Source organism: Cnephaeus nilssonii (assembly GCF_951640355.1).
Source record: "Cnephaeus nilssonii genome assembly, chromosome: 12".
NCBI lineage: Eukaryota > Metazoa > Chordata > Mammalia > Chiroptera > Vespertilionidae > Cnephaeus > Cnephaeus nilssonii.
In genome coordinates this window covers 47,864,509-47,890,720 of record NC_137083.1, presented here as the reverse complement: position 1 = coordinate 47,890,720, position 26,212 = coordinate 47,864,509, and the positions used below count along the sequence as shown (strand labels likewise).

The 26,212-nt window shown below is 40.0% G+C and overlaps 1 protein-coding gene across 1 annotated transcript in view; it reads left to right on the top strand.

The window, feature by feature from the left end:
• The window catches only part of CNTNAP2 (contactin associated protein 2), a 1,845,950-nt gene that overhangs the window by 1,507,499 nt on the left and 312,239 nt on the right, over window positions 1-26,212 (top strand). The window lies entirely within an intron of this gene.

The window sequence follows — 26,212 nt, the reverse complement described above, 5'->3', positions numbered from 1 at the left end:
CACACTTTGGATCTAGTTAGAATGTGTGCACTTGAGTTAGATGTGAGTTTCTATGCTGTGGTCATTAAGTTTGAAGCTTATGAAGCTGTGCAGTAGGCAGCCAACCTCAGAGGAAGAGTTGGAGATCAAATTGCCCCTCTCTATCTTGAACTCGTTCCTGCTATTGACGGAAATCACCCCTCATCATTTTTGCTCTAGTCATACTAAATATTAAAAAGGAAATGATTGGAGCCATTTGTTGGACAGTCTTGTAAAGGGAAGTGATAATGATGATTTTAATAATAGTTAAATTACATTGAAGCATATAAAACTGCCATTTTTATGTGTCAGACAGAATTCAACATGTGGTTGAACCTCATGTTTATTGAATGCTTACTTAGTGGCAGGCATGGTGCTAAGTAATTTATAGTATGCTAGCTCATTTACATTTCACCCCAGATTTTTAACAGGTGAGGAAATTGAGACTTAGGTAGGTCACTCAACCAATGTGGGGAAAGGATGTGGAAACTTAACACACTTTGACACAAGACCCTCTTCTTAAACAGAGTAACACCCTTCCCAGGAAAAATATGAATGTTGTAATGATGCTATTAAATCTTGCCTTCTGATCAGTTAATGATGTCAACAAAAATGTGATAGTAAAAGATACCATGGTAATCCACAATGCACATTGCTTTAGGAAGGTGAAACTTATTTGCAATACACAGATGATTGCCACTGCAATGTCAAGGTCAAGTCCTGTGGCTGCAGCCCTGCTTGGGTAGCTCAAGAATGTCGTCCTGACATGCCAACGTTGCAGGTTTGATCTCTGGTCAAAGTACATGCAAAAAACAACCAATGAATACATAAATAAGTAGAACAACAAATCAATTTGTGTGTGTTTTCTCTCTGTCTCCCTCCCTCTCTTTAAAATCTATAAATAAAAATTTGCCGAAACCGGTTTGGCTCAGTGGATAGAGCGTTGGCCTGCGGACTCAAGGGTCCCAGGTTCGATTCTGGTCAAGGGCATGTACCTCGGTTGCGGGCACATCCCCAGTAGGGGGTGTGCAAGAGGCAGCTGATTGATGTTTCTCTCTCATCAATGTTTCTAACTCTCTATCCCTCTCTCTTCCTCTCTGTAAAAAATCAATAAAATATATTTAAAAGATCATGAATTTGCCATAATGTAAGTCGTAAGTGTCGCTTTCAAGGCCGGCGCTAGACTTAAAAAAATATATATATATTTTTTAAATATATTTTATTGATTTTTTACAGAAAGGAAGAGAGAGGGATAGAGAGTTAGAAACATCGATGAGAGAGAAACATCAATCAGCTGCCTCTTGCACACCCCCTACTGGGGATGTGCCCGCAACCAAGGTACATGCCCTTGACCGTAATCGAACCTGGGACCCTTGAGTCCGCAAGCCAACGCTCTATCCACTGAGCCAAACTGGTTTCGGCTATAAATAAAAATATTTTTAAAAAGAAAACTACAATTGATATTTTTTAAAAGTCCTGTGACTGCAAAAAAAAGAGTAAGACATAATCTTTATTCAAGGAGGTCATATTGAAGCAAGGATAACAGAGAATTATCAAACCTACTGTATCATTAGAGTTATATTTTTGTTTGGCTACATGCTTCCATTCAAAAATGAGTAAAAATAATAGGACTGTACTATGTAGACAAAGAGATAAATATTTCAAACCAGGCAAGTCTTAGAAAATCCCTAATCTATTTCAGCCATACTATATTGTCCATATAAATAAATTGCTATGCGAGTCCAGAAGAAAAGTTATTAATTGATTTTGGAGATGTCAGGGAAAGTTTTACAGAAGAGATGACAATGGAGCAAAGCCTTAGGATAAGTGGATTTCAGTAGGCAGGGAAAATAGGAAGGACATTCCAGAAAAGGGAACATGGATAGAGAAAAGTGTAAGTAAGCAAGGTAAAATAATCCTACCTAATAAAATAGTAATATGCAATGCTCTGGCTGGTTTGGCTCAGTGGATAGAGCGTCAGCCTGTGGACTGAATGGTCACGGGTTTGATTCTGGCCAAGGGCACATGCCTGGATTGTGGGCTCGATCCCCATTGGGGGCCGTGCAGCCAGTCGGTGGTTCTCTCTCATCATTGATGTTTCTATCTCTCTCAATAAAAAAAAAATATATATATATATATATATATATATATATATATATATATATATATATAAAATATAGTAATATGCAAATTGACCGCACCTTCACTATAGCCAAGCCACGCCCACCAGCCAATCAGGGCGAGTATGCAAATTACCCAACAAAGATGGCGGTTAATTTGCATACGCTGAGGGAGGGAGGAGTGAAAACTGAAGACAACTTAGAAGGAAGATGGAGGAAAAGCGGAAAGCAAGGTGGCTGCCAGAGGGAAAGCCCGGGCGGGGTGGAGCGGGGCGGAGCAGGGCTGAGCAGGGCAGGCGGAAGCGGCCCGCGGGTGCAGGCGCGGTGGCCGCAATGGCGGCGGCCGCAACAGTGGCGGCGGCAGTGGCCGCAGCGGCTGCTTGCAGGATTCTTCCTGTAAATGGGCTACTAGTAATAAATAGTTTGTGTGGCAAAGAGTTAAGGAGTGGATACTACATTTTACTCTATGTGCCTAGAACCCACAGAGCATATGGAATGTTGAAAGGATAGCTTTAGCTTATGAAGGGACCAGTATTGGGAATTTCAGTTTTGTTCCAGAAAGCAATGATAAGCTACCAGTGTATTTTCCCTCTTGAGCTATAATTTTCACGGGAAAAAATAATTGTGAAGTGAAGCATATAGATCATAAATGGACAGTTCTCATTTCTATGTAGTTATGCCCATGCAATCATTACCCAGGTGAAGATGCAGAACACGATCGGCTTCCTAACTCCCTGTCTCCCTTCTTAGACACTCCCACCAAAGGTAACTACTATTCTGACTTCTGCTACCTTAGGTTAATTTTGCCTGTTCTTGAGCATCACAGAAGTGGACTCATTCAGCAGGTACTCTTTTGTGTCTGACTTTTTCCTCAGTGATATGTTTTTGAGATTCACTGTGATTTTGTGTGTAGTTATGGCTCATTTCATTTCATTGCTGAATGTTATTCTAATATGTGAATATTACACAATTCACTTATCATTCCTCTGTTGATGGACATCTGGGTTGAGTAGATTCTCATTTTTCCCCAAGGAGGGACAACTAATTTAATGGGCTTTATCACTGAAGTCCAAGAGCTGTTGTATACTAGTTGTATATTAAGACACATACAGTATCTTAGTGTGATGGTAACAAGTATACAACTACCCACATAACAACTTTAATAAAGAACACTCATCAGTGTTCTCTATTTTCTGTCTTTTAATCTCACCTGTTAAGTCATTTTAAATGATTTGCCATTAAAACTGCCTCTCAGAAACCATAGAGTGGCAAAAGCATGTTTCACAGACTAGTACAGTGAAGAACAGTATTTCTCCAGGTGTTAATACTAGTATATGCCCTGAGGAAAAGGAATCCCTTTTTTAGGATGCTGGATTAAACAATGTTAAATATAGATTCTCATAGTTTTTATTATACTCATTGGTATTTTGGGTATCTGAGAGTGAAATATAGAATACAGACAGTCCTTGGGTTAGGTCGGACTCAATGTACGTCGTTTCGTGGTTACGTCGCCATCTCCCATTTATTTATTAAAAAAAAAAAGGTTCCGTCATTTCAATGTATGTACATATGTGCTTTATATTTTTTACTAGAGGCACGGTGCATGAAATTCGTGCACGGAGGGGGTTGTCCCTCAGCCCAGCCTGTACCCTCTCCAATATGGGACCCCTCGAGGGATGTCCGACTGCCCGTTTAGGCCCGAACCGGGATCGGGCCTAAACGGGCAGTCGGACATCCCTCTCACAATCTAGGACTGCTGGCTCCCAACTGCTTGCCTGCCTGCCTTCCTGATTGCCCCTAACCGCTTCTGCCTGCCAGCCTGATCACCCCCTAACCACTCTGCTGCCAGCCTGTTTGCCCCCAACTTCCCTCCTCTGCCGGCCTGGTTACCCCTAACTGCCCTCTCCTGCAGGGTTGATCACCTCCAACTGCCCTCCCTTGCAGGCCGGGTGCCTCCCAACTGCCCTCTCCTGCTGGCCATCTTGTAGTGGCCATCTTGTGTCCACATGGGGGCAGGATCTTTGACCACATGGGGGCAGCTATATTGTGTGTTGCAGTGATGGTCAATCTGCATAGTACTCCTTTATTAGATAGAATAGAGGCCTGGTACAGGGGTGGGGGCCAGCTGGTTTGCCCTGAAGGGCATCCCGGATCAGGTGGGGGTTCCCTTGGGGCGTGGGGCAGCCTGAGCGAGGGGCCTGTGGTGGTTTGCAGGCGGGCCACGCCCCCTGGCAACGCAAGCGGAGGCCCTGGTATCTGGAATTTATTTTCCTTCTACAATTGAAACTTTGTAGCCTGGAGCTAAGCCAAGCCTGGGGCTCCCTCCAAGGCCGGTAGTCATTTGTGTTGGGGTTATAATTGAAACTTTGTTGCCTTAAGCGGGTGGGCCCGGTCAGGGTGTGTGGAAAGCTTTGCTTCCCCTGTTGCCGGCGGAAACCCTGGCCTGCTCTTTCAAGCTCCATTCTGCCGCCATTTGTTTGAATTTGTTTACCTTCTATAATTGAAACTTTGTAGCTTGAGTGGAGGCTTAGGCCTGGCAAGGGCAGGCGGAAAGCTTGGCTTCCTCTGTTACCTAGGAAACCTTGCTCTCTATGGCTGTAGCCATCTTGGTTTGGGCTAATTTGCATACTCGCTCTGATTGGATGGTGGGCGTGGCTTGTGGGTGTGTCGGAGATATGGTCAATTTGCATATTTGTCTATTATTAGATAGGATTATTTATTTACCACAAGTAAAGGTAAGGAATTGTTATCTTTCTTTTAAATTTTTTTTACTGTTTCACTTCATTAATGCTGTGTATGTGCTTCATGTGAGTGACGTAGGTGCTTACGTAGGTGCTTATGTAGGTGGGTTCCGGCTTACGGCGAAAATCACCATAGAAACGGATCTCCAATGTAACGTGAGGACCTACTGTATATGTAGCATTTCCCATATTTGGGAAACCCAGTATCTTCTTTTCCCTTCAGGAAGCTTATTGCCATCTCCCAGAAGTAATGTTTCCCAAAACCTAACATAAAACTATATATTATGCCAAGCAAAATCAGCCAGTCAGAGAAAGACAAGTATGTGGAACGTATGAACAAAATAAACTGATGAACAAAATAGATCCAGAGACATAGAAGCATGGAACAGACTGTCAAACCTCAGAGGGAAGGTGGACGTGGGTGGGTGGGTGGGTGGGAAGAGATCAACCTAAGAACTTGTATGCATATGTGCACAACCCATGGACACAGACAATAGGGTGGTGAAGGCCTGGGGTGGGGGGCAGGGATGGGCTAGAAGGGGTCAAAGAGGAGGGAGGGGTAATTTGTAATAATTTCAACACTAAAGCTTTCATATATATATGTATGTATATACATTACTGTATGAACTTAATTATGAATTATATCCTCCCAAGTTCATGTTAAAGCCCCAACCCACAATGTGACCATATTAGGAGATAGAGCCACTAAGAAGGTAATTAAGACTTAATAAGGTTTGGAAGGGTAAAGTCCTAGTCCAATAGGACAGGTTTCCTTATAAGAAGAGGAAAGGACAACAGTGTGTGCACAGAGGAAAGAGAGAAAGGCCCTATGAGGGCATAAGGGGAAGGTGTCTGTCTACAGCCAAGGAGAGAGGCCTTACCAGAAACCAACCTTGCTGGCATCCTGATCTTGGATTTCCAGCCTTCAGAAGTGTGCAAAAGTGAAGGCCTGTTTATTAAGCCACACAATCCATGATATCTTGTTATGGCAGCCCAAGCAGACTAATAATAATGCAACAGCCTCCAAGTGACATTAAAAGTAGTCATCAAAATTATGTGCACCTCAAGGAAATAAAATGACCAAATCCTCCCAGGCTTGTTTGTTTCAATTTCCTTTTCCATTTTCAGATTAGTTACAACCTGGACACTGCCCAATCAGAACAATGTGGCAATTAATTTCCCCTTCTGGATTCTCACAAGAGCCAAATGAATACACATCAACAAGGCACTCATAGCTTTTTTCTCTCCATAGAACTGCTGCTAAATTAAGTTTTGCATTGTTCACTATGTGCATAGCTCCACAAGTTCAGGCCACTCACTCCTTTTTTTGATGGTATTTGCTCTCCCTCAATTAACAGTGATGGATTTTATCACCTTTCTTCTGAGGAAAGGATTTATTTGCCTTTTAATTGGCATAAGTTGGACTGCCTCATAAATGGTTCACCCTCTAAATTACACAGTAAGCTTGCCAATAAATATGACCTTGTTTATTAAAATCTAATTAACTGAAGTTTTAGAATATCCCAATGAGGGTTACTGAATTTCTGCAAACATCAAAGACCCAGCTGGCTAGAGTTAACCACAAAGCTTGAACTTCACTGTGAAATTATCTAGTTGGTTCTTCTTTTAGTCATTTTCTCCAGGAATGCAAGCCTAAGAATCTTTTTCCAAAATGTGTTGGCTATCATAATGCAGAAAGGCCAGATGTACCTCGCTTGATTAGTTATGATTTGAAGAGACCCAGGTGCTCTTTGTTCACTGGATGGGAAGTAAGAGGATGCTGAACTTGCTATTTAGATTCCCCAGCAATGTCAGAAAGTCCTAATTACATGCCACTTTAAATCATAATCTGGATAAAATATGCTGTTTCTAAGCTATCTGTATACATAAGGCATTCATGAGTTTTGCTTCCAAGTTTAGGAAATAATGTTGGCAAATCTATTGCAGACATAAGTGATAAACAGTAATTAATTGATTCAGCTCCCAGTCTACAAACAAAATCTCCCGATGCTGCAAACTGCTCTAGCTTCTGTCCTATCGTTTCTTCCATTTCTCAATTCTCATTCCAACTTTAAAACAAGAGTTTAGGATTGGTCTCTACTCTCTCATTTCCCATTTGATGATTAACTTTTGAAAAATTTCTTCATTTCTTCACTGGGAGTCTTTGAGATGTGTCCACCAATGATCTCCTTGTTCCTACACGTGATGTGCATGCTTTAATTTTTAATGCTAGAGATTTTTGCAGAATCCTATATAATAAAGAGCTAATATGCAAATAGTTGTCATGCCCTCAAGCCATCACACCTTAATGGCTCAGACACTCAACACTGGGGAGAGAAGAATGGGGACCAGCCAGCCACAAATGAGCTCGCGAGAGAGGAATGGGGACCAGCCAGGCTGTGGCCCGGGAGAGGGACAAGCTGCACATCCCATGGTCCCGGGCGCCAGTGGTTAGGGCTGCAGCCTGGGAGAGGAACAAGCTGCCCGCCCCGCAATCCCAGGTGCCAGTGGCTGCACCTGTGCCTGCAGCCCGGGAGAGGGACAAGCTGCCTGCCCCACGGTCCCAGGCACCAGCGGCTGCACCTGTGGTCCAGGAAAGGGACAAGCTGCCCTCCCCACTGTTCCGGGCACCAGTGCCTGCAGCCCAGGAGAGGAACAAGCCGCCCACCCCACAGTCCCAGGCGCCTGTAGCCTGTGGCTGGCCGGAGGAGGGAATCCTGGGTCTTGGGTGCAGGGAGAGGCAGAGGTGGTTAGGGGCAATCAGGCCAGCAGGGGATCAGTTAGGGGTGATCAGGCAGGCAGGCAGAGGTGGTTAGGGATGATCAGGCAGGCAGGCAGAGGTGGTTAGGGGCAATCAGGCAGGCAGGCAGAGGGGTTAGGGGCGATCAGGCAGGCAGGCAGGCGAGTGGTTAGGAGCCAGCAATCCCGGATTGTGAGAGGCAGTGGGACATCTCCTGAGGGTTCCCGGAATGGAGAGGGTGAAAGCTGGGCTGAGGCCCCACTCCCAGCCCCCATGCACAAATTTTATGCACCGGGCCTCTAGTTTAATATAATTGGCCACTTTTTTTCTCCCTGAAGCTTTCTCTTCCTTGGGCTTACATTTTTGGCCTCCCCCCAATTTTAAAATCATTTGTCTTCAATTTCATTGGGTCATCCTTCTTCAGGGTTGAGTCCAATAATAATCATAAGGCTCTTTCAATGGCTGCCTCTGACTTGCATTAGTCCCAGTTACTAAAAGATCTTTTAGAATTTTATTTTTTGTAGAGGCCTTTTTCACATGTTAACATCCCATAAAAACAAATATTGATCACCTTAAGGTACCTGCAGAGTTCAGAGACAGGTAAAGAAAACCACTTCCACCTTCAAACAAGTTTTTTGTGTTCACTAGGGGAGCACAATGACCTGCTGAGGTAAAGTGGGAATGATAAAGTGTATCAAAGACCATGTGATATTTGTAGAGAAAAAAATTGTAGCAGTAATCAGTGGAAGAATAATTTTTATGAATTTGTGTTGCCTGGAAGGGGCTTTAGAAAAGGCAATGGGAAGAAAAAGCAGTGCTCTTTAGTTCAAAGAAAAATGCTTGTATTATTGAAAAATAGCATCTTTTAGGATGCTCAACTCCATAAAATAAAATAAAAATATTCAAGTTATGTTGAACTTCCTTCTGAAGTTAAATTCTTCAGAACTAATGCTCTTTTGGGTAGACCAATCTATTTAAGTAACAATTTAAGAGGTAGAAGATCCAATTATTGTCTTACAATATTTGTAGAGATCTGTGGGGACAGTGAAGAAATGCTTTATACAGATATTAAATTAGATAAAAATTTAATGTTATAAAAATTGTCTAGGTTTAGAATTTTTTTTCATATCCAAGGAAGGGATCATACATTAGGTTTCTTCTTTTGTCTTGGATTTTCAGCACTGGCTCCAAGGCCATGAACTAGACTAAAGAATCAAGCACTCCCACATTCTAAAACTGTGTTGCATAATTATCTCAGTTGACAAAAGAGAAGCCTAAACATTCCTGGAGAAGTCTAAGAGGTCAGCAGGAAAGATTTCATTAGAGTTGTCTGCATATTCAGCATACTCCCAACCATCACCACCATTATGAGAGTGGGAAGGGGGAACTTCAAGAGAGTGAATCAGAGAGCTTAACCCACGACTTCTGGAGTTAGCACAGAGATACACCAGCCTGAAGTATCCCTGCCTACCTTCATTTGGAGGGCATGGGTGTGTTACTAGTGGCCTCCCCTTTCAGAGTTCAGTGAGACAAGAATGCCTGTGGGCCAGATGTAGAACCTGTGGTATGAGTCCAACCATGAGCAACCTTGCAAGGAATTCACCCAAGGGCCATCGATCCAGGAGCAAGATTGGAGATGAGCCCTGCAAAAGCAACCAGATGTGTATGGCGTTCTAATATTTGCATTTGTCTATTGGTTAGATAAAGCTTCAGGAACACTGAGTGTACCAAAACCACCCTAAATACCTGTTTTTTAAGATATGTAGGGACAGTATAAGTGAAGTTTTCCCATTCACTGTTTTGGAGATGTCAGGAGTTGATCATTAAATTGCTAAAGATGAAAATACATGAAAATGACAAGAAGGCTACACCCCTCTTTGCTTCAAGGAACCCTTGCTTGGAGAAAATGTAAGTGTAGATAGACAAAGTAAACTGTAAACACCTCACACTAGTCTCAGTCCAGTGAGACAACTTCCCTATATTGATAAGAAAATAGATTTTGATGTCATGTAAATGAAAATAATTGAAATTATATTAACAGAATTTGAGAAATGTAAACATGCATTTTTTTATATTGTGGAGCAGTGAAGATTGGTCTGCTTTTCCTAGTTCAGCTACTAATTAGTTGGGTACCCTAGATCAGGCTTAGTTTTATTCCAAATCTGCTACGTCATCTGAAAAATGAGGGTAATAACTAGATAATCTCTCAGAATATATGCTGGATATTGTACTAATAGCTTTTGAGGAAATTACATAGAACCACAAAGTCCTATCCTCAAAGGCCATGACCCAAGCCCATGAAAAATAGACCTAACATTTTAATTGATATGAGAGAGAGTGAGAGGGAGAGATATCAACTTATTGTTCCACATATTTATGTATTCATTGGTAAATTCTTGTATGTGCCCTGACCGGGGATCAAACTCACAACCTTGGCGTATCAGGATGACACTAACCAACCCAGCCAGGAAACATTTTTTATTCCACACATTTACTTAAGTATGTTAAATTTGTTCAAATGATGACTACTTGTTGTTCTAGAACTACCAAACACAAGGAAGCAAAGAAAAAAAAGAAACATAAGTAGAATCAAAGAACTATGGGGAAGGAAGAAGATATTTTCCTCTACCCAACTTAAGTTCTTCAGTTGAGGTTCTCTAAATTAGACTGGCCAAAAACACACCAGCAATAGAAAAATAAACAAGTTGATTACCATGTGCATCATGCATGTACAGTAGGGAGTGATGAATAACTCAAAGGGATGGTTAGAACTTGGGCTTATGTACCATTCTAAGCCAAAGGACAGGGGTTTGGAGCTGGTGGGTGGGGGAAGCAAGTTATGAAAAGTTTATCAGGAAAAGTATAGTTTGTTATGCATTTTAAGTCAATAAACTCTTCATTGACAGGAGTTATTCAGAGTCCTCCTCTTGCTGACACAGGAGATGGAGAGATCTCTGCAAATGGAAATTTCCTTTATAAGACAAAAATTTCTCTCTTGTTTTTAGCACTTTTCCTGTGTCTGCTGATCTCACTGGCTTTTAGCTTAAAATAATCTATATGCCAAAGGGGCATATTTTGAGTTACATATGTCCATGCCCTTCAGAACCAAAATACACCATAACTTATCTATGTAAAAAAACAATGGTCCAGATAAACTTAGCAACTTACTTTTACATAGCCACATAGTTGAATCAGGACTCTAGTCTTTAAGATCTAATTGTTGTGCCCTTTCTACTATATTAATTACATTAATTATATATGAGGCTTCTAATTGAATTCTACTTTCTAAACAAAATATAAAGCTTCAATTACAGAAAGGGTATAATAAAAGTGTTTCAAGAGCCTTCAAGGAACTCTAATTGCAAGAAAGGTTTTCTTACTCATCTCTCACAATTGATAGTAAGCACATACTGGTTACTATTTTGGGATTGTGTCCAGTTAACATCTATATATATATTCATATATTTATTCAGTCATGTGGAGTAAGCCACTTTTAGATTGCTACTCGTATTTGGTTTATAAAACTGCATAAGACAATATTTCTGACCCCAGGCAACTTGCATTCCAGAAGGAAAGTCAAAAAAGAACACTTTGCATAGATTCCTGAAATGGTTACAAAGGGCTTTCTAAGAGATTCTAAAATGAACAGATAATTATCTTTCATTTATAAAAGGCCTAAGCTATTCCCACTGAAAAGGAGTAATTGAATCTGTAATTACTTTCATTTCATAGGGGATAGAGACATGGATTCTAAAGATCTAATTGTAATGGTTGTTTTCTTAATTACTCTAATTACTTTGTAGAGAACACTACCTTACATCCATCGAGGAAAGCTCAGTAGTCAATGGTGACTGAGGACACCATTAGGAGTATTTTAAAAGTTCTACTTTACTGGGTATTAGACAGTTCTGTTGTTTATTTTAGCTTCTGATGATCCAGCTGTGCTGAGATAGCCCCTCTGTGTACTATGAGCAAAGACATTGTCTTCTGATCATGACTTGCATGAATGAACATGGAGGAACTGGCAAACCTGTTCCATGGTGATAGTAGGGCTGCTCTTTTAAGAACATGTAGTCTCCTCCCTGTTGTCATTTCAGTGATGACAGGAACATTCCTCCCTCTCCCCAATCCAGCCACCACCATTCATAGAGGTCTGGGTTGCAAGAGTAGCCTTTTTTCTCATTAAGGCATTGCTTCTTTTAAAAATGAATGGTGGGAAGATGGTTTGTCATGTTATTCTCCAAAAGTGAGTTTTAACAGGGGCCAGGACAGAAGAAGAAGGGGAGCATTAACTTCCTGTTATGGGAAAGGCAGTTGGGGTGCATCCTCAGGCAGAGAAGATGTAGAAGACGGAGTTGAGGACGAAAAAAGCAAAAGACAAAGAATAAAAATTCTCACTTCAAAAAAAAATGTTTTAACTAGAGGTGACTTTGACTTGAATTTATAGATATTTTTGTGGACATTAGGTATGAACTAGTGAACAATTAAGTAGCATTTGGTATTATACCCTGAAGATGCATCTCATTCCTGGGTAGAGTCTGTTTCACTTTGTGTAATAGATCTTTTCCAGAATTATTATTTGGGAAACAACACTTGTCAGGTTCAACTGTGTATCTCTATTTCCTTTACCTCCAAAGGTACCAGGATCAAAGGAGATCATCCATGAGAAAGTACTGTGAATATTTTGAAACTTTACACAACTCTAAGTTAATTATGTGCTTTTGTATTTAAGAGATGAAAGAAATAAGAACAATGCAAAATCCTTTAATTAAAATTACTATTAATCTAACATTTTTAGTGTAAGTTATTAATAGAATAATAACTTTTCAATAAAGTTATTATAGGTGTTTACCTTTTGACCTACTTTTTCTACTTGCTATAGAAAAAGTACAATGTGTCTTAGTATGGCTATTAGGAGAGAGAAAGGATTGAGAGAAAAGGTACAAAAACTTGAAGATAATGTGGACATATTGTTTGAACAAAAAAAAACAAACAAAAAATATTCCAAAAAGTTTAGAAATGGTCCTTGAGATGAAGATTTTTATGCTAACAAGTATTGGTATTTTCAGGATACCACAGTTGCAAATGGTGACAGTTGAACAGAATTTTATTGTTAGGCATGTTCTGCAAAACCAAGGATGTTTGGTTTTTTTATGAATGAAGTAGTTTGTATTTTGAAGATAGTTTGGGAAGGTGATAGGTATAGCTGGTTGGGGTAAAGGATGTAGATTCTGAACAAAGATTAAGGATGAGACTGGAACATGGGTGAAGCTGGAAAATGTGCCATTTTATTTTATTTATTTTATTTATTTTTATTGATTTCAGAGAGGAAGGGAGAGGGAGATAGAAACAATGATGAGAGCGAATCATTCATTGGCTGCCTCCTGCATGCCCCCTACTTGGAATCAAGCCTAAAACCTGGGGATATACCCTGACCTGGGATTGAAATGTGACCTCCTGGTTCATAGGGTGACGCTCAACCACAGAGCCACACCCGCCGGGCTGCTCCGTGCCATTTTAAAATCTGGACTCATGTTAAAGAATTTTTATAGAGCTCAAAGGTGAGGAGAGAAGACTCAAAGGACGTATCCTGGGAAGGGTATTCTTTGATCCTATACAGAAAGCAAAAGTAATGGCATCTATATATGTAAAAGTCAAGTGACCTGAATGACCAGAAGGACCGGTTGCTATGATGTGCACTCTGGCCAGCCAACCAGCCCGATCGAGGGTGGAGCTGGCCAGCCAACCTCCCGCAGACCCTCCCCCCAGCCAGCCCCACCCTCAATCAGCCCCCCACCTCGATAGGGGGCATGGCCAGCCAGCCAACCTCCTGCGGGCCCTTCCCCCAGCCAGCCTGCCCCCCCCATTGGTGGGGTGGGGCTGGCCAGCCAACCTCCCACAGCCCCTCCCAATCGACCCCACCCCCCAATTGGGGACAGGGCCGACCGACCTCCTGCAGTGTCCCCCACCTGCGATCCCCCTCCTGATCGGGGGCAGGGCCAGCAGCCAACCTCCTGCGGCCCCTCCCTAACATCCCACGGCCCCTCCCCCCAATCGGGGTGGGCTGGCTGGACCCACCTGTGCATGAATTCATGCACTGGGCCTCTAGTATGTAAATATTCATCAAAACTTTAACAGCTGGGTAAAGCCCCTGCAAAAATGAGTCAGTAAAGATCTTTAGTCCCCAGGTCCATAGTCACAAAATGGAAGAAGACTCTGAAACCAGAAAATATGCCATTTCTTGATTCTGTATACCAGGGCTTACAGTGAGATGTGTGGTTAGAAAATGTCTTCTACTGTTGCAAATTGGTATTTACAGTTTTCTCCAATTCTTATTTGAATTACTTTGCTGAAGTGTAATTTACATACCATAACATCCACCCATTTTAAGTATACAATTCAAGGACTTTTAGCAAATTTACCCGATTAGCAAAATCACCACAACCCCTATAAGATTTCTGTTTATCATTAATCTTTGTTTCCATTCCCAGCCTCAGGCAGCCACTTTCTCTCTGCTTTCTATCTCTATAGATTTGCCTTTTCTGGATATTTTATTTAAATAGAAATATAGAATATATGATCTTCTGTACTCTTTTCACTTAGCATAATGGTTTTGAGGTTTATTCATTTTGTATTGTGTACCCATATTTTATTTATTTTATTGCTAAATAATGTCCTTTGTATGATATACTACACTTTGTTTATCCATTCACTAGTTGAAGGACACTTGGGTTGTTTCTACTTTGGGGCTATTGTGAATAAAGGTGCTATGAACATCTATCTAAAGTCTTTGTATGGAAGAATGCTTTCATTTCTCTTGAATAGATAGATATCCATGAATAGAATTCGTGGGTCATAGAATAAATCTGGGTTTCACTTTTAAGAAACTGCCTAATTGAACAGAGAGGGAGATTCCAGGATGGCGGCTGCAGGACTGAGGTGAGGGAGAGGATGTGAGTGAGTGAGGGGGTGAAAGGAAAATGTGTGGGTGTGTGTGGGGTGTGTGAGAGTGAGTAAGGGACAGTTAAATCTGTCAGGAGCATCAGGGGCTGGCAGACCAGGCTCTCTTGGACAGGGAGAGACTACCACCGCTGCGGGCACTCCCCAGACTGTGGGACTCGGGCACGGAGCCCACACCATCTTGAAGGGGAGAGCGGCCTCTTCTAGGAACTCATCAGCACCATCACCCAGATAGGCCTTGGACACTGCCCACAACCCAATAGCCACTCCAGCCAAAATCCTGCTGCCCCACGTGCAGACCCGCAGACCCGGGGACCTCTACCTCCAAAGGCACACCGCTCCCGCAGCAGTAAGTGCGATGTCCTCCTCCCCAGTGGCAGACCTCCGGACACCACAGTCACACGCATGTTTCCAGTGTGCAGGCCTCCAGGGCACACTACTCCACAGGCCGCTCCTGGGAGCCACTGGGAACCCCCGCTGGGTGTGATTTTGTACAGACAAGGGCACGCTGCCCCGCAGTGGAAATTCTGAATTCCCTCTTCCTGAATAACTGCCCACAGACACCCCAGCTGTTCAACTTCAGCGCCAGGGCCCCTCAGAGTGCGTCCGAGCTCTGCGATGGCAAACGCACTACCACAGTCACACATTTCAGCAAGCAGACTTCCTGAGCCCATCAATCCACAGGGTGCTCTTGGGAGCTGCTGTGAGCTCCCACTGCATGCGATCTTGGACAAACAGGGATGCAGTAGAAATTCTGAATTCACTCATCCTGGATACCTGCCCATAGACACCTCAATTGCGCGACTTCAGTGCCAAGGCCCTTCAGAGTGCTTCAGTGCACCACGCTGGCAAATGCACCACAGGTGCCCCTGTGAGTCGCCATTGGGAGTGTGCGCGTATCAAACCACAGAGGCAGCAGCAAAAGCTGAGTCTCCCCACCCCACAACTACAGAACTCTGGACACTACAGTCATGCCTTTCCAGAGCACAGGCCTTATGAGCCCCACCACCCAAACAGACAGCTCCAGGGTGCCACTGTGAGTTCCCACTGAGCACGCACGATTTCAACCAATGGCACAAGACAGCAAAAATTGGGACACCCCCCCTCTATGGCTGCTGACTTCTAGACACCGCAGTTGCAACTTTCCAGCTTGCAGGCCTATGTCAAGAAAACTCAAATAGCTCAAGTAGGGAGCTGATATACAAAGGATTGTAAAAAAATATATATATATACTATGAACAACTCTACTCGAACAAACTGGACAACCTCAATGAAATGGACACATTCCTAGAAAAATACAAGCTTCCAAATCTCAATCAGGAAGAATCAAAAACCTGAATAGGCCAATAACTACTGATGAAATTGAAACAGCAAAGGACTTGTATGCATGCATATAAGCCTAACCAGTGGTCACGGACAACAGGGGGGTGGGGGCATGCGTGGGGAGGGGTTTGGGATGGGAATGGGGGGATGAGGACAAATATGTGATACCTTAATAAATAAATAATTTTTTTTAAAAGCTTCCAGCAAACAAAAACCCTGGCCCAGATGGCTTCACAGGGGAGTTTTACCGAACATTCAAAGAACTAAAATCAATCCTCAGACTATTCCAAAAAATTCAAGAGGAAGGCACAATTCCAAGCTCTTTCTGTGAATCCAGTATTACCCTAATCCCAAAACCAGATAGAGACACCACAAAGAAAGAGAACTACAGGCCAATATCCCTGATGAACATAGATGCTAAAATCCTCAACAAAATTCTAGCAAACCGGATCTAGCATTACGTTAGAAAGATCATACACTATGACCAAGTGGGATTTATTCCAGGGATGCAAGGCTGGTAAAATATCTGCAAATCAATAAATGTGATATATCACATAAACAAACTGAGAGACAAAAATCACATAATCATATCAATTGATGCAGAAAAAGCATTTGACAAAGTCCAACACCCTTTTCTGATAAAAACGCTCAGCAAAGTGGGAATAGAAGGATCACACCTCAACATAATAAAAGCCTTATATGACAAACCTACAGCCAACATCATACTTAATGGGCAAAAACTAAAACCATTTCACTTAAGAACAGGAATAAGACAGGGATGCTCGCTTTCACCACTCCTGTTCAACATAGTACTGGAAGTGCTAGCAAAAGCGATCAGACAAGAAGAAATAAGAGGCATCCAATTTGGAAAAGAAGAAGTAAAATTGTCTTTATTCACAGATGACATGATATTGTACATAAAAAACCCTAAAGACTCCATCAAAAATTATTAGACTTAATAAATGAATTCAGCAATGTAGAAGGATACAAAATTAATGCCAAGAAATCTATGGCATTTTTATAGACCAGTAGTGAACTTACAGAAAGAGAGAATTAAAAAGCAATCTCATTTACCATTGCACCAAAAAAATAAGATACCTAGGAATAAACTTAACTAAGGAGGTAAAAGACCTCTACTCAGAAAACTACAGGACATTGAAAAAAGAGATAGAGAAAGACATAAACAGATGGAAGAACATACCATGTTCATGGATTGGTAGAATCAACATCATTAAAATGTCCATATTACCCAAAGCAATCTATAGATTCAATACACTCCCCATTAAAATATCAACAGCATATTTTACAGATCTAGAAAGAACTCTCCAAAAATTTATCTGGAATTAAAAAAAAAAAACTGAATAGCTGCAGCAATCCTGAGAAAGAAGAACAAAGTAGGCGGGATCTCAATACCAGATATCAAGATGTATTACAAAGCCACTGTTCTCAAAACTGCCTGGTACTGGCTCAAGAACAGACATATAGACCAATGGAATAGAATAGAAAACCCAGATATCGACCCAAACCACTATGCTCAATTAATATTTGACAAAGGAGGCAAGAATATACAATGGAATCAAGACAGTCTCTTCAATAAATGGTGCTGGGAAATTTGGTCAGACATGCAAAAAAATGAAACTAGACCACCAACTTACACCATACACAAAAATAAAATCAAAATGGCTAAAGGACTTAAACATAAGATGGGAAACCATAAAAATATTAGAGGAATCCACAGGCAGCAAAATCTCAGACATATGCCAAAGCAATATCTTTACAGACACAGTTCCTAGAGCAAGGTAGACTAATGAGAAAATAAACAAATGGGACTACATCAAAATGAAAAGCTTCTGCACAGCAAAAGAAGCCATCAATAAAACAACAAGAAAACCCACTGCATGGGAGAACATGTTTGCCTATGATATCTCTGATAAGGGTTTAATCTCGAACATTTACAGGGAACTCATACAACTCAACAAAAGGAAGACAAACAACCCAATCAAAAAATGGGCTACGGACCTAAATACTTTCGAGAGGAGACAGAAGGAAGGCCAAGAGACATATGAAAATGTGCTCAAAGTCACTAATTATCTGAGAGATGCAAATCAAAATGACAATGAGGTACCATCTCACACCTGTCAGAATGGCTATCATCAACAAATAAACAAATGGCAAATGCTGCTGAGAATGCGGAGAAAAAGGAACCCTCCTGCACTGCTGGTGGGAATGCAGACTGGTGCAGCCACTGTGGAGAACAGTATGGAGTTTCCTCAAAAAAACTAAAAATGAAACTTCCATTTGACCCAGTGATCCCACTTCTAGGAATATATCCCAAGAAACTAGAAACACCAATCAGAAAGGACATATGCACCCCTATGTTCATAGCAGCACAATTTACAATAGCTAAGATTTGGAATCAGCTTAAGTGCCCATCAGCAGATGACTGGATTAAAAAACTTTGGCACATCTACAGAATGGAATACTATGCTGCTATAAAAAGGAAGGAACTCCTACCATTTGCAACAGCATGGGTGGGGCTGGAGAGCATTATACTAAGTGAAATAAGTCAGTCAGAGAAAAATAAATATCACATGATCTCACTCATTTGTGGATTATAATGAACAACATAAACCGTTGAATATAAACAGATCTAGAGACAGAGAAGCATCGATCAGATGCTCAAATCTCAGAGGGAAGGTAGGGGAGGGAGGGGGTAAGGGGAAAGATCAACCAAAGGACTTGTATGCATGCATATAAGCATAAGTGATGGACACAGACAACAGGGGGTGAGGGTGAGGGCAGGACTGGGGGGATGGGGGACAATGGGGGATAAGGCCATATTTGTAATACCTTAATCAATAAAGAAAAAAATGGAGAGAGAAAAGAAACTGCCAAACTGTTTTCAAAAGTGACTATACCACTTTACAACCACACTAGCAATGCATATGATTCCAGTTTCCCCAAATCCTTGTCAACTCATGTACTTCTCTGTCTTTTTTATACAATAATTTCTGTTATTTTATGTCTTTTTTATTATAGCTTCTGTGGTGAGTCAAATGCCATCTCAGTGTAGTTATGTTGCATTTCTCTGATGACTAATAATATTCAGATATTTTCATGTGTCTAGTTCCCATTTCTACATCTCTTATGCCTCTATAGCTAAAACTTTGACTTTCTGGATTCTTCCAGAAACTTCTAGCTTTGATAATGCTGTGATGGTAATGCATGAATGCTCACTGACTATAATTGATTATTTTCTTAAATAACCAAGTATTTCTAGAGCCTTACAAAGGAGAAGTCTTCGTCTCTGCTGGAATTGTAGAGTAGATTCAAAGAGTGCCCCCTTTCATAACATCTGATAGAAAAGCAGGCTCACAATTGCAGAAGCCTATTGGGATTTTATTTTCAGGGGTGAAGGCGGGGGGGTAGATTTTTTTTCCACTGAGCTAAAGGCAAGACTCAACTGCCTAGAGGCTGTTTGTTTCTCAGTATGATTTAAAAAATTAAATAAAAAAAAAAAGGCGGCACGGGAAGAATAGCCTGTGTAAAACAGAATTCTTCAGGAAAATGGTACTGAAGGAAAGTAACAGTAATGCTATGTTAGAGAGACAAAATCCATAGAATCAAGTTTTACTATAATAACAATGCTGATAGACAGATTATGCAAGATTCAGAATTCAGGAGCTCTTTGAAATGGACGATAGAATATTTCTAATGTACAGGCCCACTAACAGATGTGATTAGGCTATATTAACATGGCAAATATAGGCTGTCCCAAAATAATGTATACACAGTTTGAATGATTATTAAGTTAGTATTATTAATATACAGTTCATTTCCAATATTTAAAATAATCTATAGCAATGAATACTTTTTTTGTCAATTCCTGTTTTCAAACTAATGACCATTCTGGTCCAGGCACTGCTAATAATGCAAAGCAATGTAATCGCAAACATCAAGAATAATTTCATTCGGTATTTGTGCACCCTCAATTCGTCAACTGTTGCTGGTTTTGTACAATAAAGTTTTATCTTTTATGTATCCACATAAAAAAAGTCTTGTGGATAAATTTTCTTTGTTCACAGCTTAGTCTGGCTTCACCCAGTATTTCAAATTAGTTAAATCTGAAAAGGAGTGAAAATTTAGTTACCAGCTGTTAAAAGTATCTATATGTTTTTGGGACACCCTGTGTTCCCCCAGAAATGTATATACACTTTGAGTAATTATAAAGATAGTGTTTGTACTTCAACTGTGTTTTCAAACTTCCAGTAATATTTTAGAATGAATTTTCTTTATTCAAAGCTTAGTCTGGGTGAAAATAAAGAAACATCAATTGACCTATCAGTTGTTACAGCGTGTATATATGTTTTTGAGACTTCCTGTAGTTACTGATTATCTCTCTAAATTAGATTGACCTCAATTTATAAAGATCATAACTTTCAAGGAAGGCTTGTTTTGCTAGCTAAATAATTTTTGCACAGGTGCTAAGATGGAGGTCTTACAGGTGTGGTGAAGGGTCCCTCTCTAGATCTCAGCTTATTTTCTTTTCACCCACACATAATATTTTAGAAGTGGGTGGTGGGTTGTGCTGTAGCATCACATCAGAAACTTTGTACTAGTCCAACCACTTTATTGCCATTCCTGAATTTGTTTCCACAGCCTATTTGTTTCCAGCACAGTCCACTGCTGTATGAGTTTCACACACTATTGTTTGTGACTTTAAAATCTCTAGAGCCCTATTTAGATCCCTCATCAAAAATGATTGAGGCGGTAACTTTATCTTTTTTTTCAGCTGATAATTATTTTTCCTGTTTGCTTGGAAATAGCTAAGTGTTATAACTCCTAGCTGACCTGCATACTTCTATAAACTTTAACATATTATTAAAATCAGTGGTTAATTTTGAGATGAGGTTGTTCTAGGCCTTTTTTACTTAATATGTTAATGAAGTAAGGGATTTGTGTGAGTAAAAAAACTTACAGATATCTTTAAATTTACTACCTACAAATAAATAACCTGGACATTTCAGGAAGATAAGTTTATCACCTCATCATAAATTGAAATTAAAAGACAAATGCTTTTAACTGACATTGTGGTTTTTTTCAGTTTTCTTCTGTTTTGTTTTTTCCCTTTTCCTTTTTCTTTTCTTTTCTTTCGTGTGTGTGTGTGTGTGTGTGTGTGTGTGTGTGTGTGTGTGTGTGTGAAATCCTCATTTGGGATCCAGATAATCTAGATCTGAATCCACACTCTACACTTATGAGCAGATGACCTTGGTCAAGATAACTTTTCTGAGTCTCATCCTTCTCATCAATAAAGTGAAGATAGGAATGCCGATAAGGAAGAATTGATTTCAGATTAGATGTTATATATAAGAAGTAGTCCAATATATATAGGTTCTCAATGATTGATGGCCTATTATTATTATTTTACGTGAATTAAGTACTATTCTTTATATTTTTTATCTTTACCTTATCCTTAAAATTTTTTCAAACACACAAAAATAAGTATAAAGATAATATACCAGTTCACATTTTTTAAAATAACAAAGTTGAAATCAATATTTTCTCTAAAATATTAATAGAAATTATGCATGCATTTTACTCTAATTTTTAGTAACTGCAGAGTGATTGAGTACACATTATTTTACATAACTTGGATTACTGATTTGAATATCTAACTCTCTGTTTTGTTCATTTTGATACTTAATTTTATTGGCTATCAGAGTTAACATTCAAAAGTGTTAACTAAAGGTAATATATCACACTAAATAAAAGTACATTATTGAGTCTACCTAATGAATCATGATGTTCATTTTTCAGTTTCATTGACCAGAAATGAAAAGGTTCTGATAAATTGTGCCTTGTAAATTTCTCTCATCTCTGATGTTAATCAGTTCAGTTTGCAAAATAATTGAATAGTGACCCATTTTACTATTTAAAAATAAGTCCAGCCCTGGTCAGTTTTCCTCAATGGTTAGAGCATCGGCCTGTGGACTGACGGGTCTCAAGTTCAATTCCCAGTCAAGGGCATGTACCTTGGTTGCAGGTTCCCCAGCCCTGGTAGGGGCGCATGCAGGAGGCAACCAATCCATGTGTCTATCTCACATGGATATTTCTCTCTTTCCCCCTCCTCCCTCTCTCCCACTTTCTCTAGAAATCATTAGAAAAAAAATATCCTCTGCTGAAGATTTAAAAAATAAAAAAAAATCCAAAACCCACTGGAACTCTACATTTATAAGATGATTATAAAGATTTTAAAATTGTAAGTTATGGAAATGTGTAGATATGAAAATTATTATAAAATTGTGTGTATATCAATTTTGACAAAACAATTTCATAATGATTGGAATATATAATTCCAAACATTTATTTTCCAATGTTCTTTAATTAGCACAAGTTTTGATATAAAGTAACTACTTGCTCACTCATCATAAATGAATCAAGATCTAAATTCTCATACACTGCTAGTGGAAATATCAGTTGATACAAGCTCTTGGGAAAATTGTTTGAAAGTATCTACTAAAGCTAAACATATGTGTAAATGAAAGTATATACTGGAGCTATTTATATGATCTAGTATTTCTGCTTTGGGATTAATGCCCAACATAAATGAGCCCTTACAAGTAACACATTAATAAGAATGTTCATAACAGCCATGTTCACAATAGCCAAACACTGGAACCAAACCAAAGGACACCAGGAGAATGTTCATTCTCATTATAGTGTAGTATTACACTTTTATAAAAATAAAATACTACAATTTTTGCCCTGGGACAATGTAGCTTAGTTGGTTAAGCATCATCCCGTGCACTGAGAGGTTGCTGGTTCAATTCCCAGTCAGGGCACATGCCTGGGTTGTGGGCTCAATCCCTCGTAGGGGGCATGCAGGAGGCAGCCAATTGATGTTTCTCACTCTCCCTATTCCTTTCTCTCTCTCTCTCTCTCTCTCTCTCTCTCTCTCTCTCTCTCTCTCTCTCATCAGTTAAAATATATTTGTTTTAAAAAGCACAATTTTAATGTAAAATATTTTTTGAATAAATAGCATGGAAAAATCTCACAGATGTAAGGTCGAGTAAAAGGAGCCAGGCACAAAAGAATACATACTGATTCTATGTGTATTACAGAATATCATGGAGAGTCTCCCGTTCAAAGATCTTTTATAAAATTAGCCATACCATTGCCGTGGCCAGGTAGCTCAGTTAGTTGGAGCATCATCCCATATACCAAAAGGTTGCTCTTGAGTTCAATTCCTGGTCAGGCACATACCTAGGTTGTGGATTTGATCCCTAGTCAGGATGCATACAAGAGGCAGCCAATCAGTGTTTCTGTCTTTCCCCCTCTCTCCTTTCTACTGTCTCTAAAATCAATAAACATCCTTGAGTAAGAATAAAAAAAATTCGCCATACCATCTTTTTTTTAAACTACAGTTTACATTCATTGTTACTCTGTACTAGTGGACCAGTGCACAAATTCGTGCACATTGAAAGGAAATTAATTAGAAGAAATATTTTAATATCGCTATTCACCCTTTCTCTATAATAGAAGTGTCAACCAAATTCATGATTGACAATGATAGATTGAAACATACGTGTGCGATTGGCGCCAGTGAGAACTTTATATGTATCACGCATGCACGAGTCAATTTAGCCTTTTATAGATATAGAATAAGCTTGCTTAATTAGACCTGCTTTCTGATTTAGCTAAACTTTTACTAGCCCAGTGAAGCACCCCAACTTCTCTTTCAGGTAATTGTCAGCAACACAGCAGTAAATATCAACACGAAGCAGATTATTATTCTAGATCCCACAGGGAGAACAAAGGGTAAAATATTTAACTGCAGCAGTGTTTGACTATATTCTGAAATTATTTTCAAGGTCCACCGTTTCTTACTTCTTTTCAGTCGGGTCAAGTTTCTAAGCTTTCTAAATCTCCATTTTCCGGCTAATGAAAAGAAAATGGATTCTACCGAGTCTCCTATATACCTGCTCTAGGACTTCTGTGAGGATCAAATGAGATGAGGCATGGGAAAATGCTTCACAGACATTTGGTTATAGTGTAAAATGTTTCCACCTGGCTGTAAAGCAAGTTCTGTTCCTGGGCTGAAGAAACTTCAAGGACGCTAGTCACTAGGGAAAGGAAGCCGGGCTTTGCTACATGATGTCGTTACCTGGCGCCCACAGCCACCATTGCTGGGCTGGGCTGTGGGCCACATTTTGCACCACGGGGTCTTGGCAGTGTCAGCAGCAATTTGGTGGGGTGTCGCTCCTGGGTGGTGGCGGGGCTTGTGTCCCACTTGGGGGAAGCCGAGTGTTGCTTTGTGAGCTCCTGGTCCATGTTGCCATTTCTCTGTAAATGGCCAGTGCGCATCACGGCAGCTCCTGCGTTGAGAGTCTTCCCCCTAGTGGTAATTGCGCATCATAGCAACTGGATGGACACAACATATTAGCCTTTTATATATAGAGAAGATTAGAATAGCCATACCATCTTCTAGTTCCTAGGACAGTTAAATAATGAGAATCTTCTCAAAGCAGGCTGTAGAGCACCCAGTCTTCCTTCAGAATATACATGTGTTGTACCAAAAGTGATACATGGCTGCCTGTTACAGAGTACAAAACCAATAGAAACATTACTTATTAATAAGCTTAAATTATTTCTCAGTGTTGGATTAAATAAATGTGGTTTAAATGGTTTCTTTCCCCACTTGTGTCTTTAATATGACAGTTTCCTACCACGATAGTTAGTGGAATATTTGTGGAATATTTGCTCAATAAATCTCCAAAGAAATGAGGTAGAGAGTGGTTATTTAGAGCAGGAGTTGACAACCTTTTTCTATAAAGATCCAAGTAATAAACATTTTAGGATTTGAGAGCCATATGATCTGTATCACAAGTACTCAACAGGAGGCATGTTGATGATGTATGTTGTGGCTATATTTCATTAAAACATTTTTATGGACACTGACTTTCAATTTCATGCAATTTTCACATGACAAAATATTCTGCTTTTGATTTTTTTCAACCTTTTAAAATGTAAAAATCATGCTTAGCTCATGGGCCATAAGAGTAGGGGCAACAAGATAAATGGTTCTTGGGACTTTGTTTGTGAAGTCCTGGTTTAGAGTCATGTAATTCTTAGTGATAATGAACTTGTAGAGAATCTCAGCCTGAAGTTCCATAGGAGTGAGTACACACATCATTTCTAGTCGGTTGTCAGATTACAGTATGTTGTTAAAGTATGTTCATTTGTTTTGTTCCTTCAGGAAGCATTAAGTATCATATTTAAAGTCAAAGGCTTTGTTCCTTCTCTGACATGATTTTAATTGATGGAAGTTTAAATAAAAGAAGTTGGGTTTGCAAAAGATTCTACTAAGATATTTGAGGTATGGTCATTTTAGCTACAGTGTCAGTAAGAATCACAGTGCTTTCTGGGTGGTCTTCTGATTTGATATACAATTTTTTAATGAGTTTTTGTTTTGTTTTTATCTATAGAGAGAGAGGAAGGGAGAGAAACCAATGTGAGAGATTAACATTGATAGGTTGCCTCCCAGGGATCAAACCCACAACCGAGGTATGTGCCCTGACCAGGAATTGAACCCACCATCTCTTGGTATATGAGACAATGCTCCAACCAACTGAGCCACACTAGTTAGGGCTGATAAACAATTTTTTTTAAAATAACCTTTATTTTGGAAATTTTAAAGCAATGAAATACCAAAACACTGTAAAATACATTTGTTTGAGGCCCACTGTCTAAATTCTGTGACTCTTTCCTGGATTTCTGTGTGTACTGATACATTAGGGAGTGTGTATTCTCTGACATTCTAGAAGGTCAGAGGGATAAATAAAAGCTCCTAACTGCATAGCATTTAAAGGGCAGGCTTCCAAGTTGGTTCACCTCAATTCTCTGCACTATTTACCAAGAAATGTAAATGGTGAATATCTAACTTAATTATTGAGCTATCTTTCATTCTTCTATCCAAAATTAATTTTCTGTGATCAGCTGTATGTACAATTTCAAAATCATTATTTACATGCAGACTGAACAGTGCAATAAAGCATGGGAAAAGGTAAATTTTTGGAATGACTTTATACTAATTTGTACCTACCATCCATCCAGCCCTAAATGAGGGGATCCCTCAACCTCAGCAGCACCAAACAGCATGTAGGGGCAGGGATTTCCTAGTAAGGTGAATGAAACCTGTGCTGTTCATAATTTACCTGGGGTCCATTCCCAAGAATGTCTCCTGGATGTCTGTGTTCCATCCCAGAATCAGGATTTTGCAACTAGCCTTGTTCTCTTCCCTAATTTAGGGA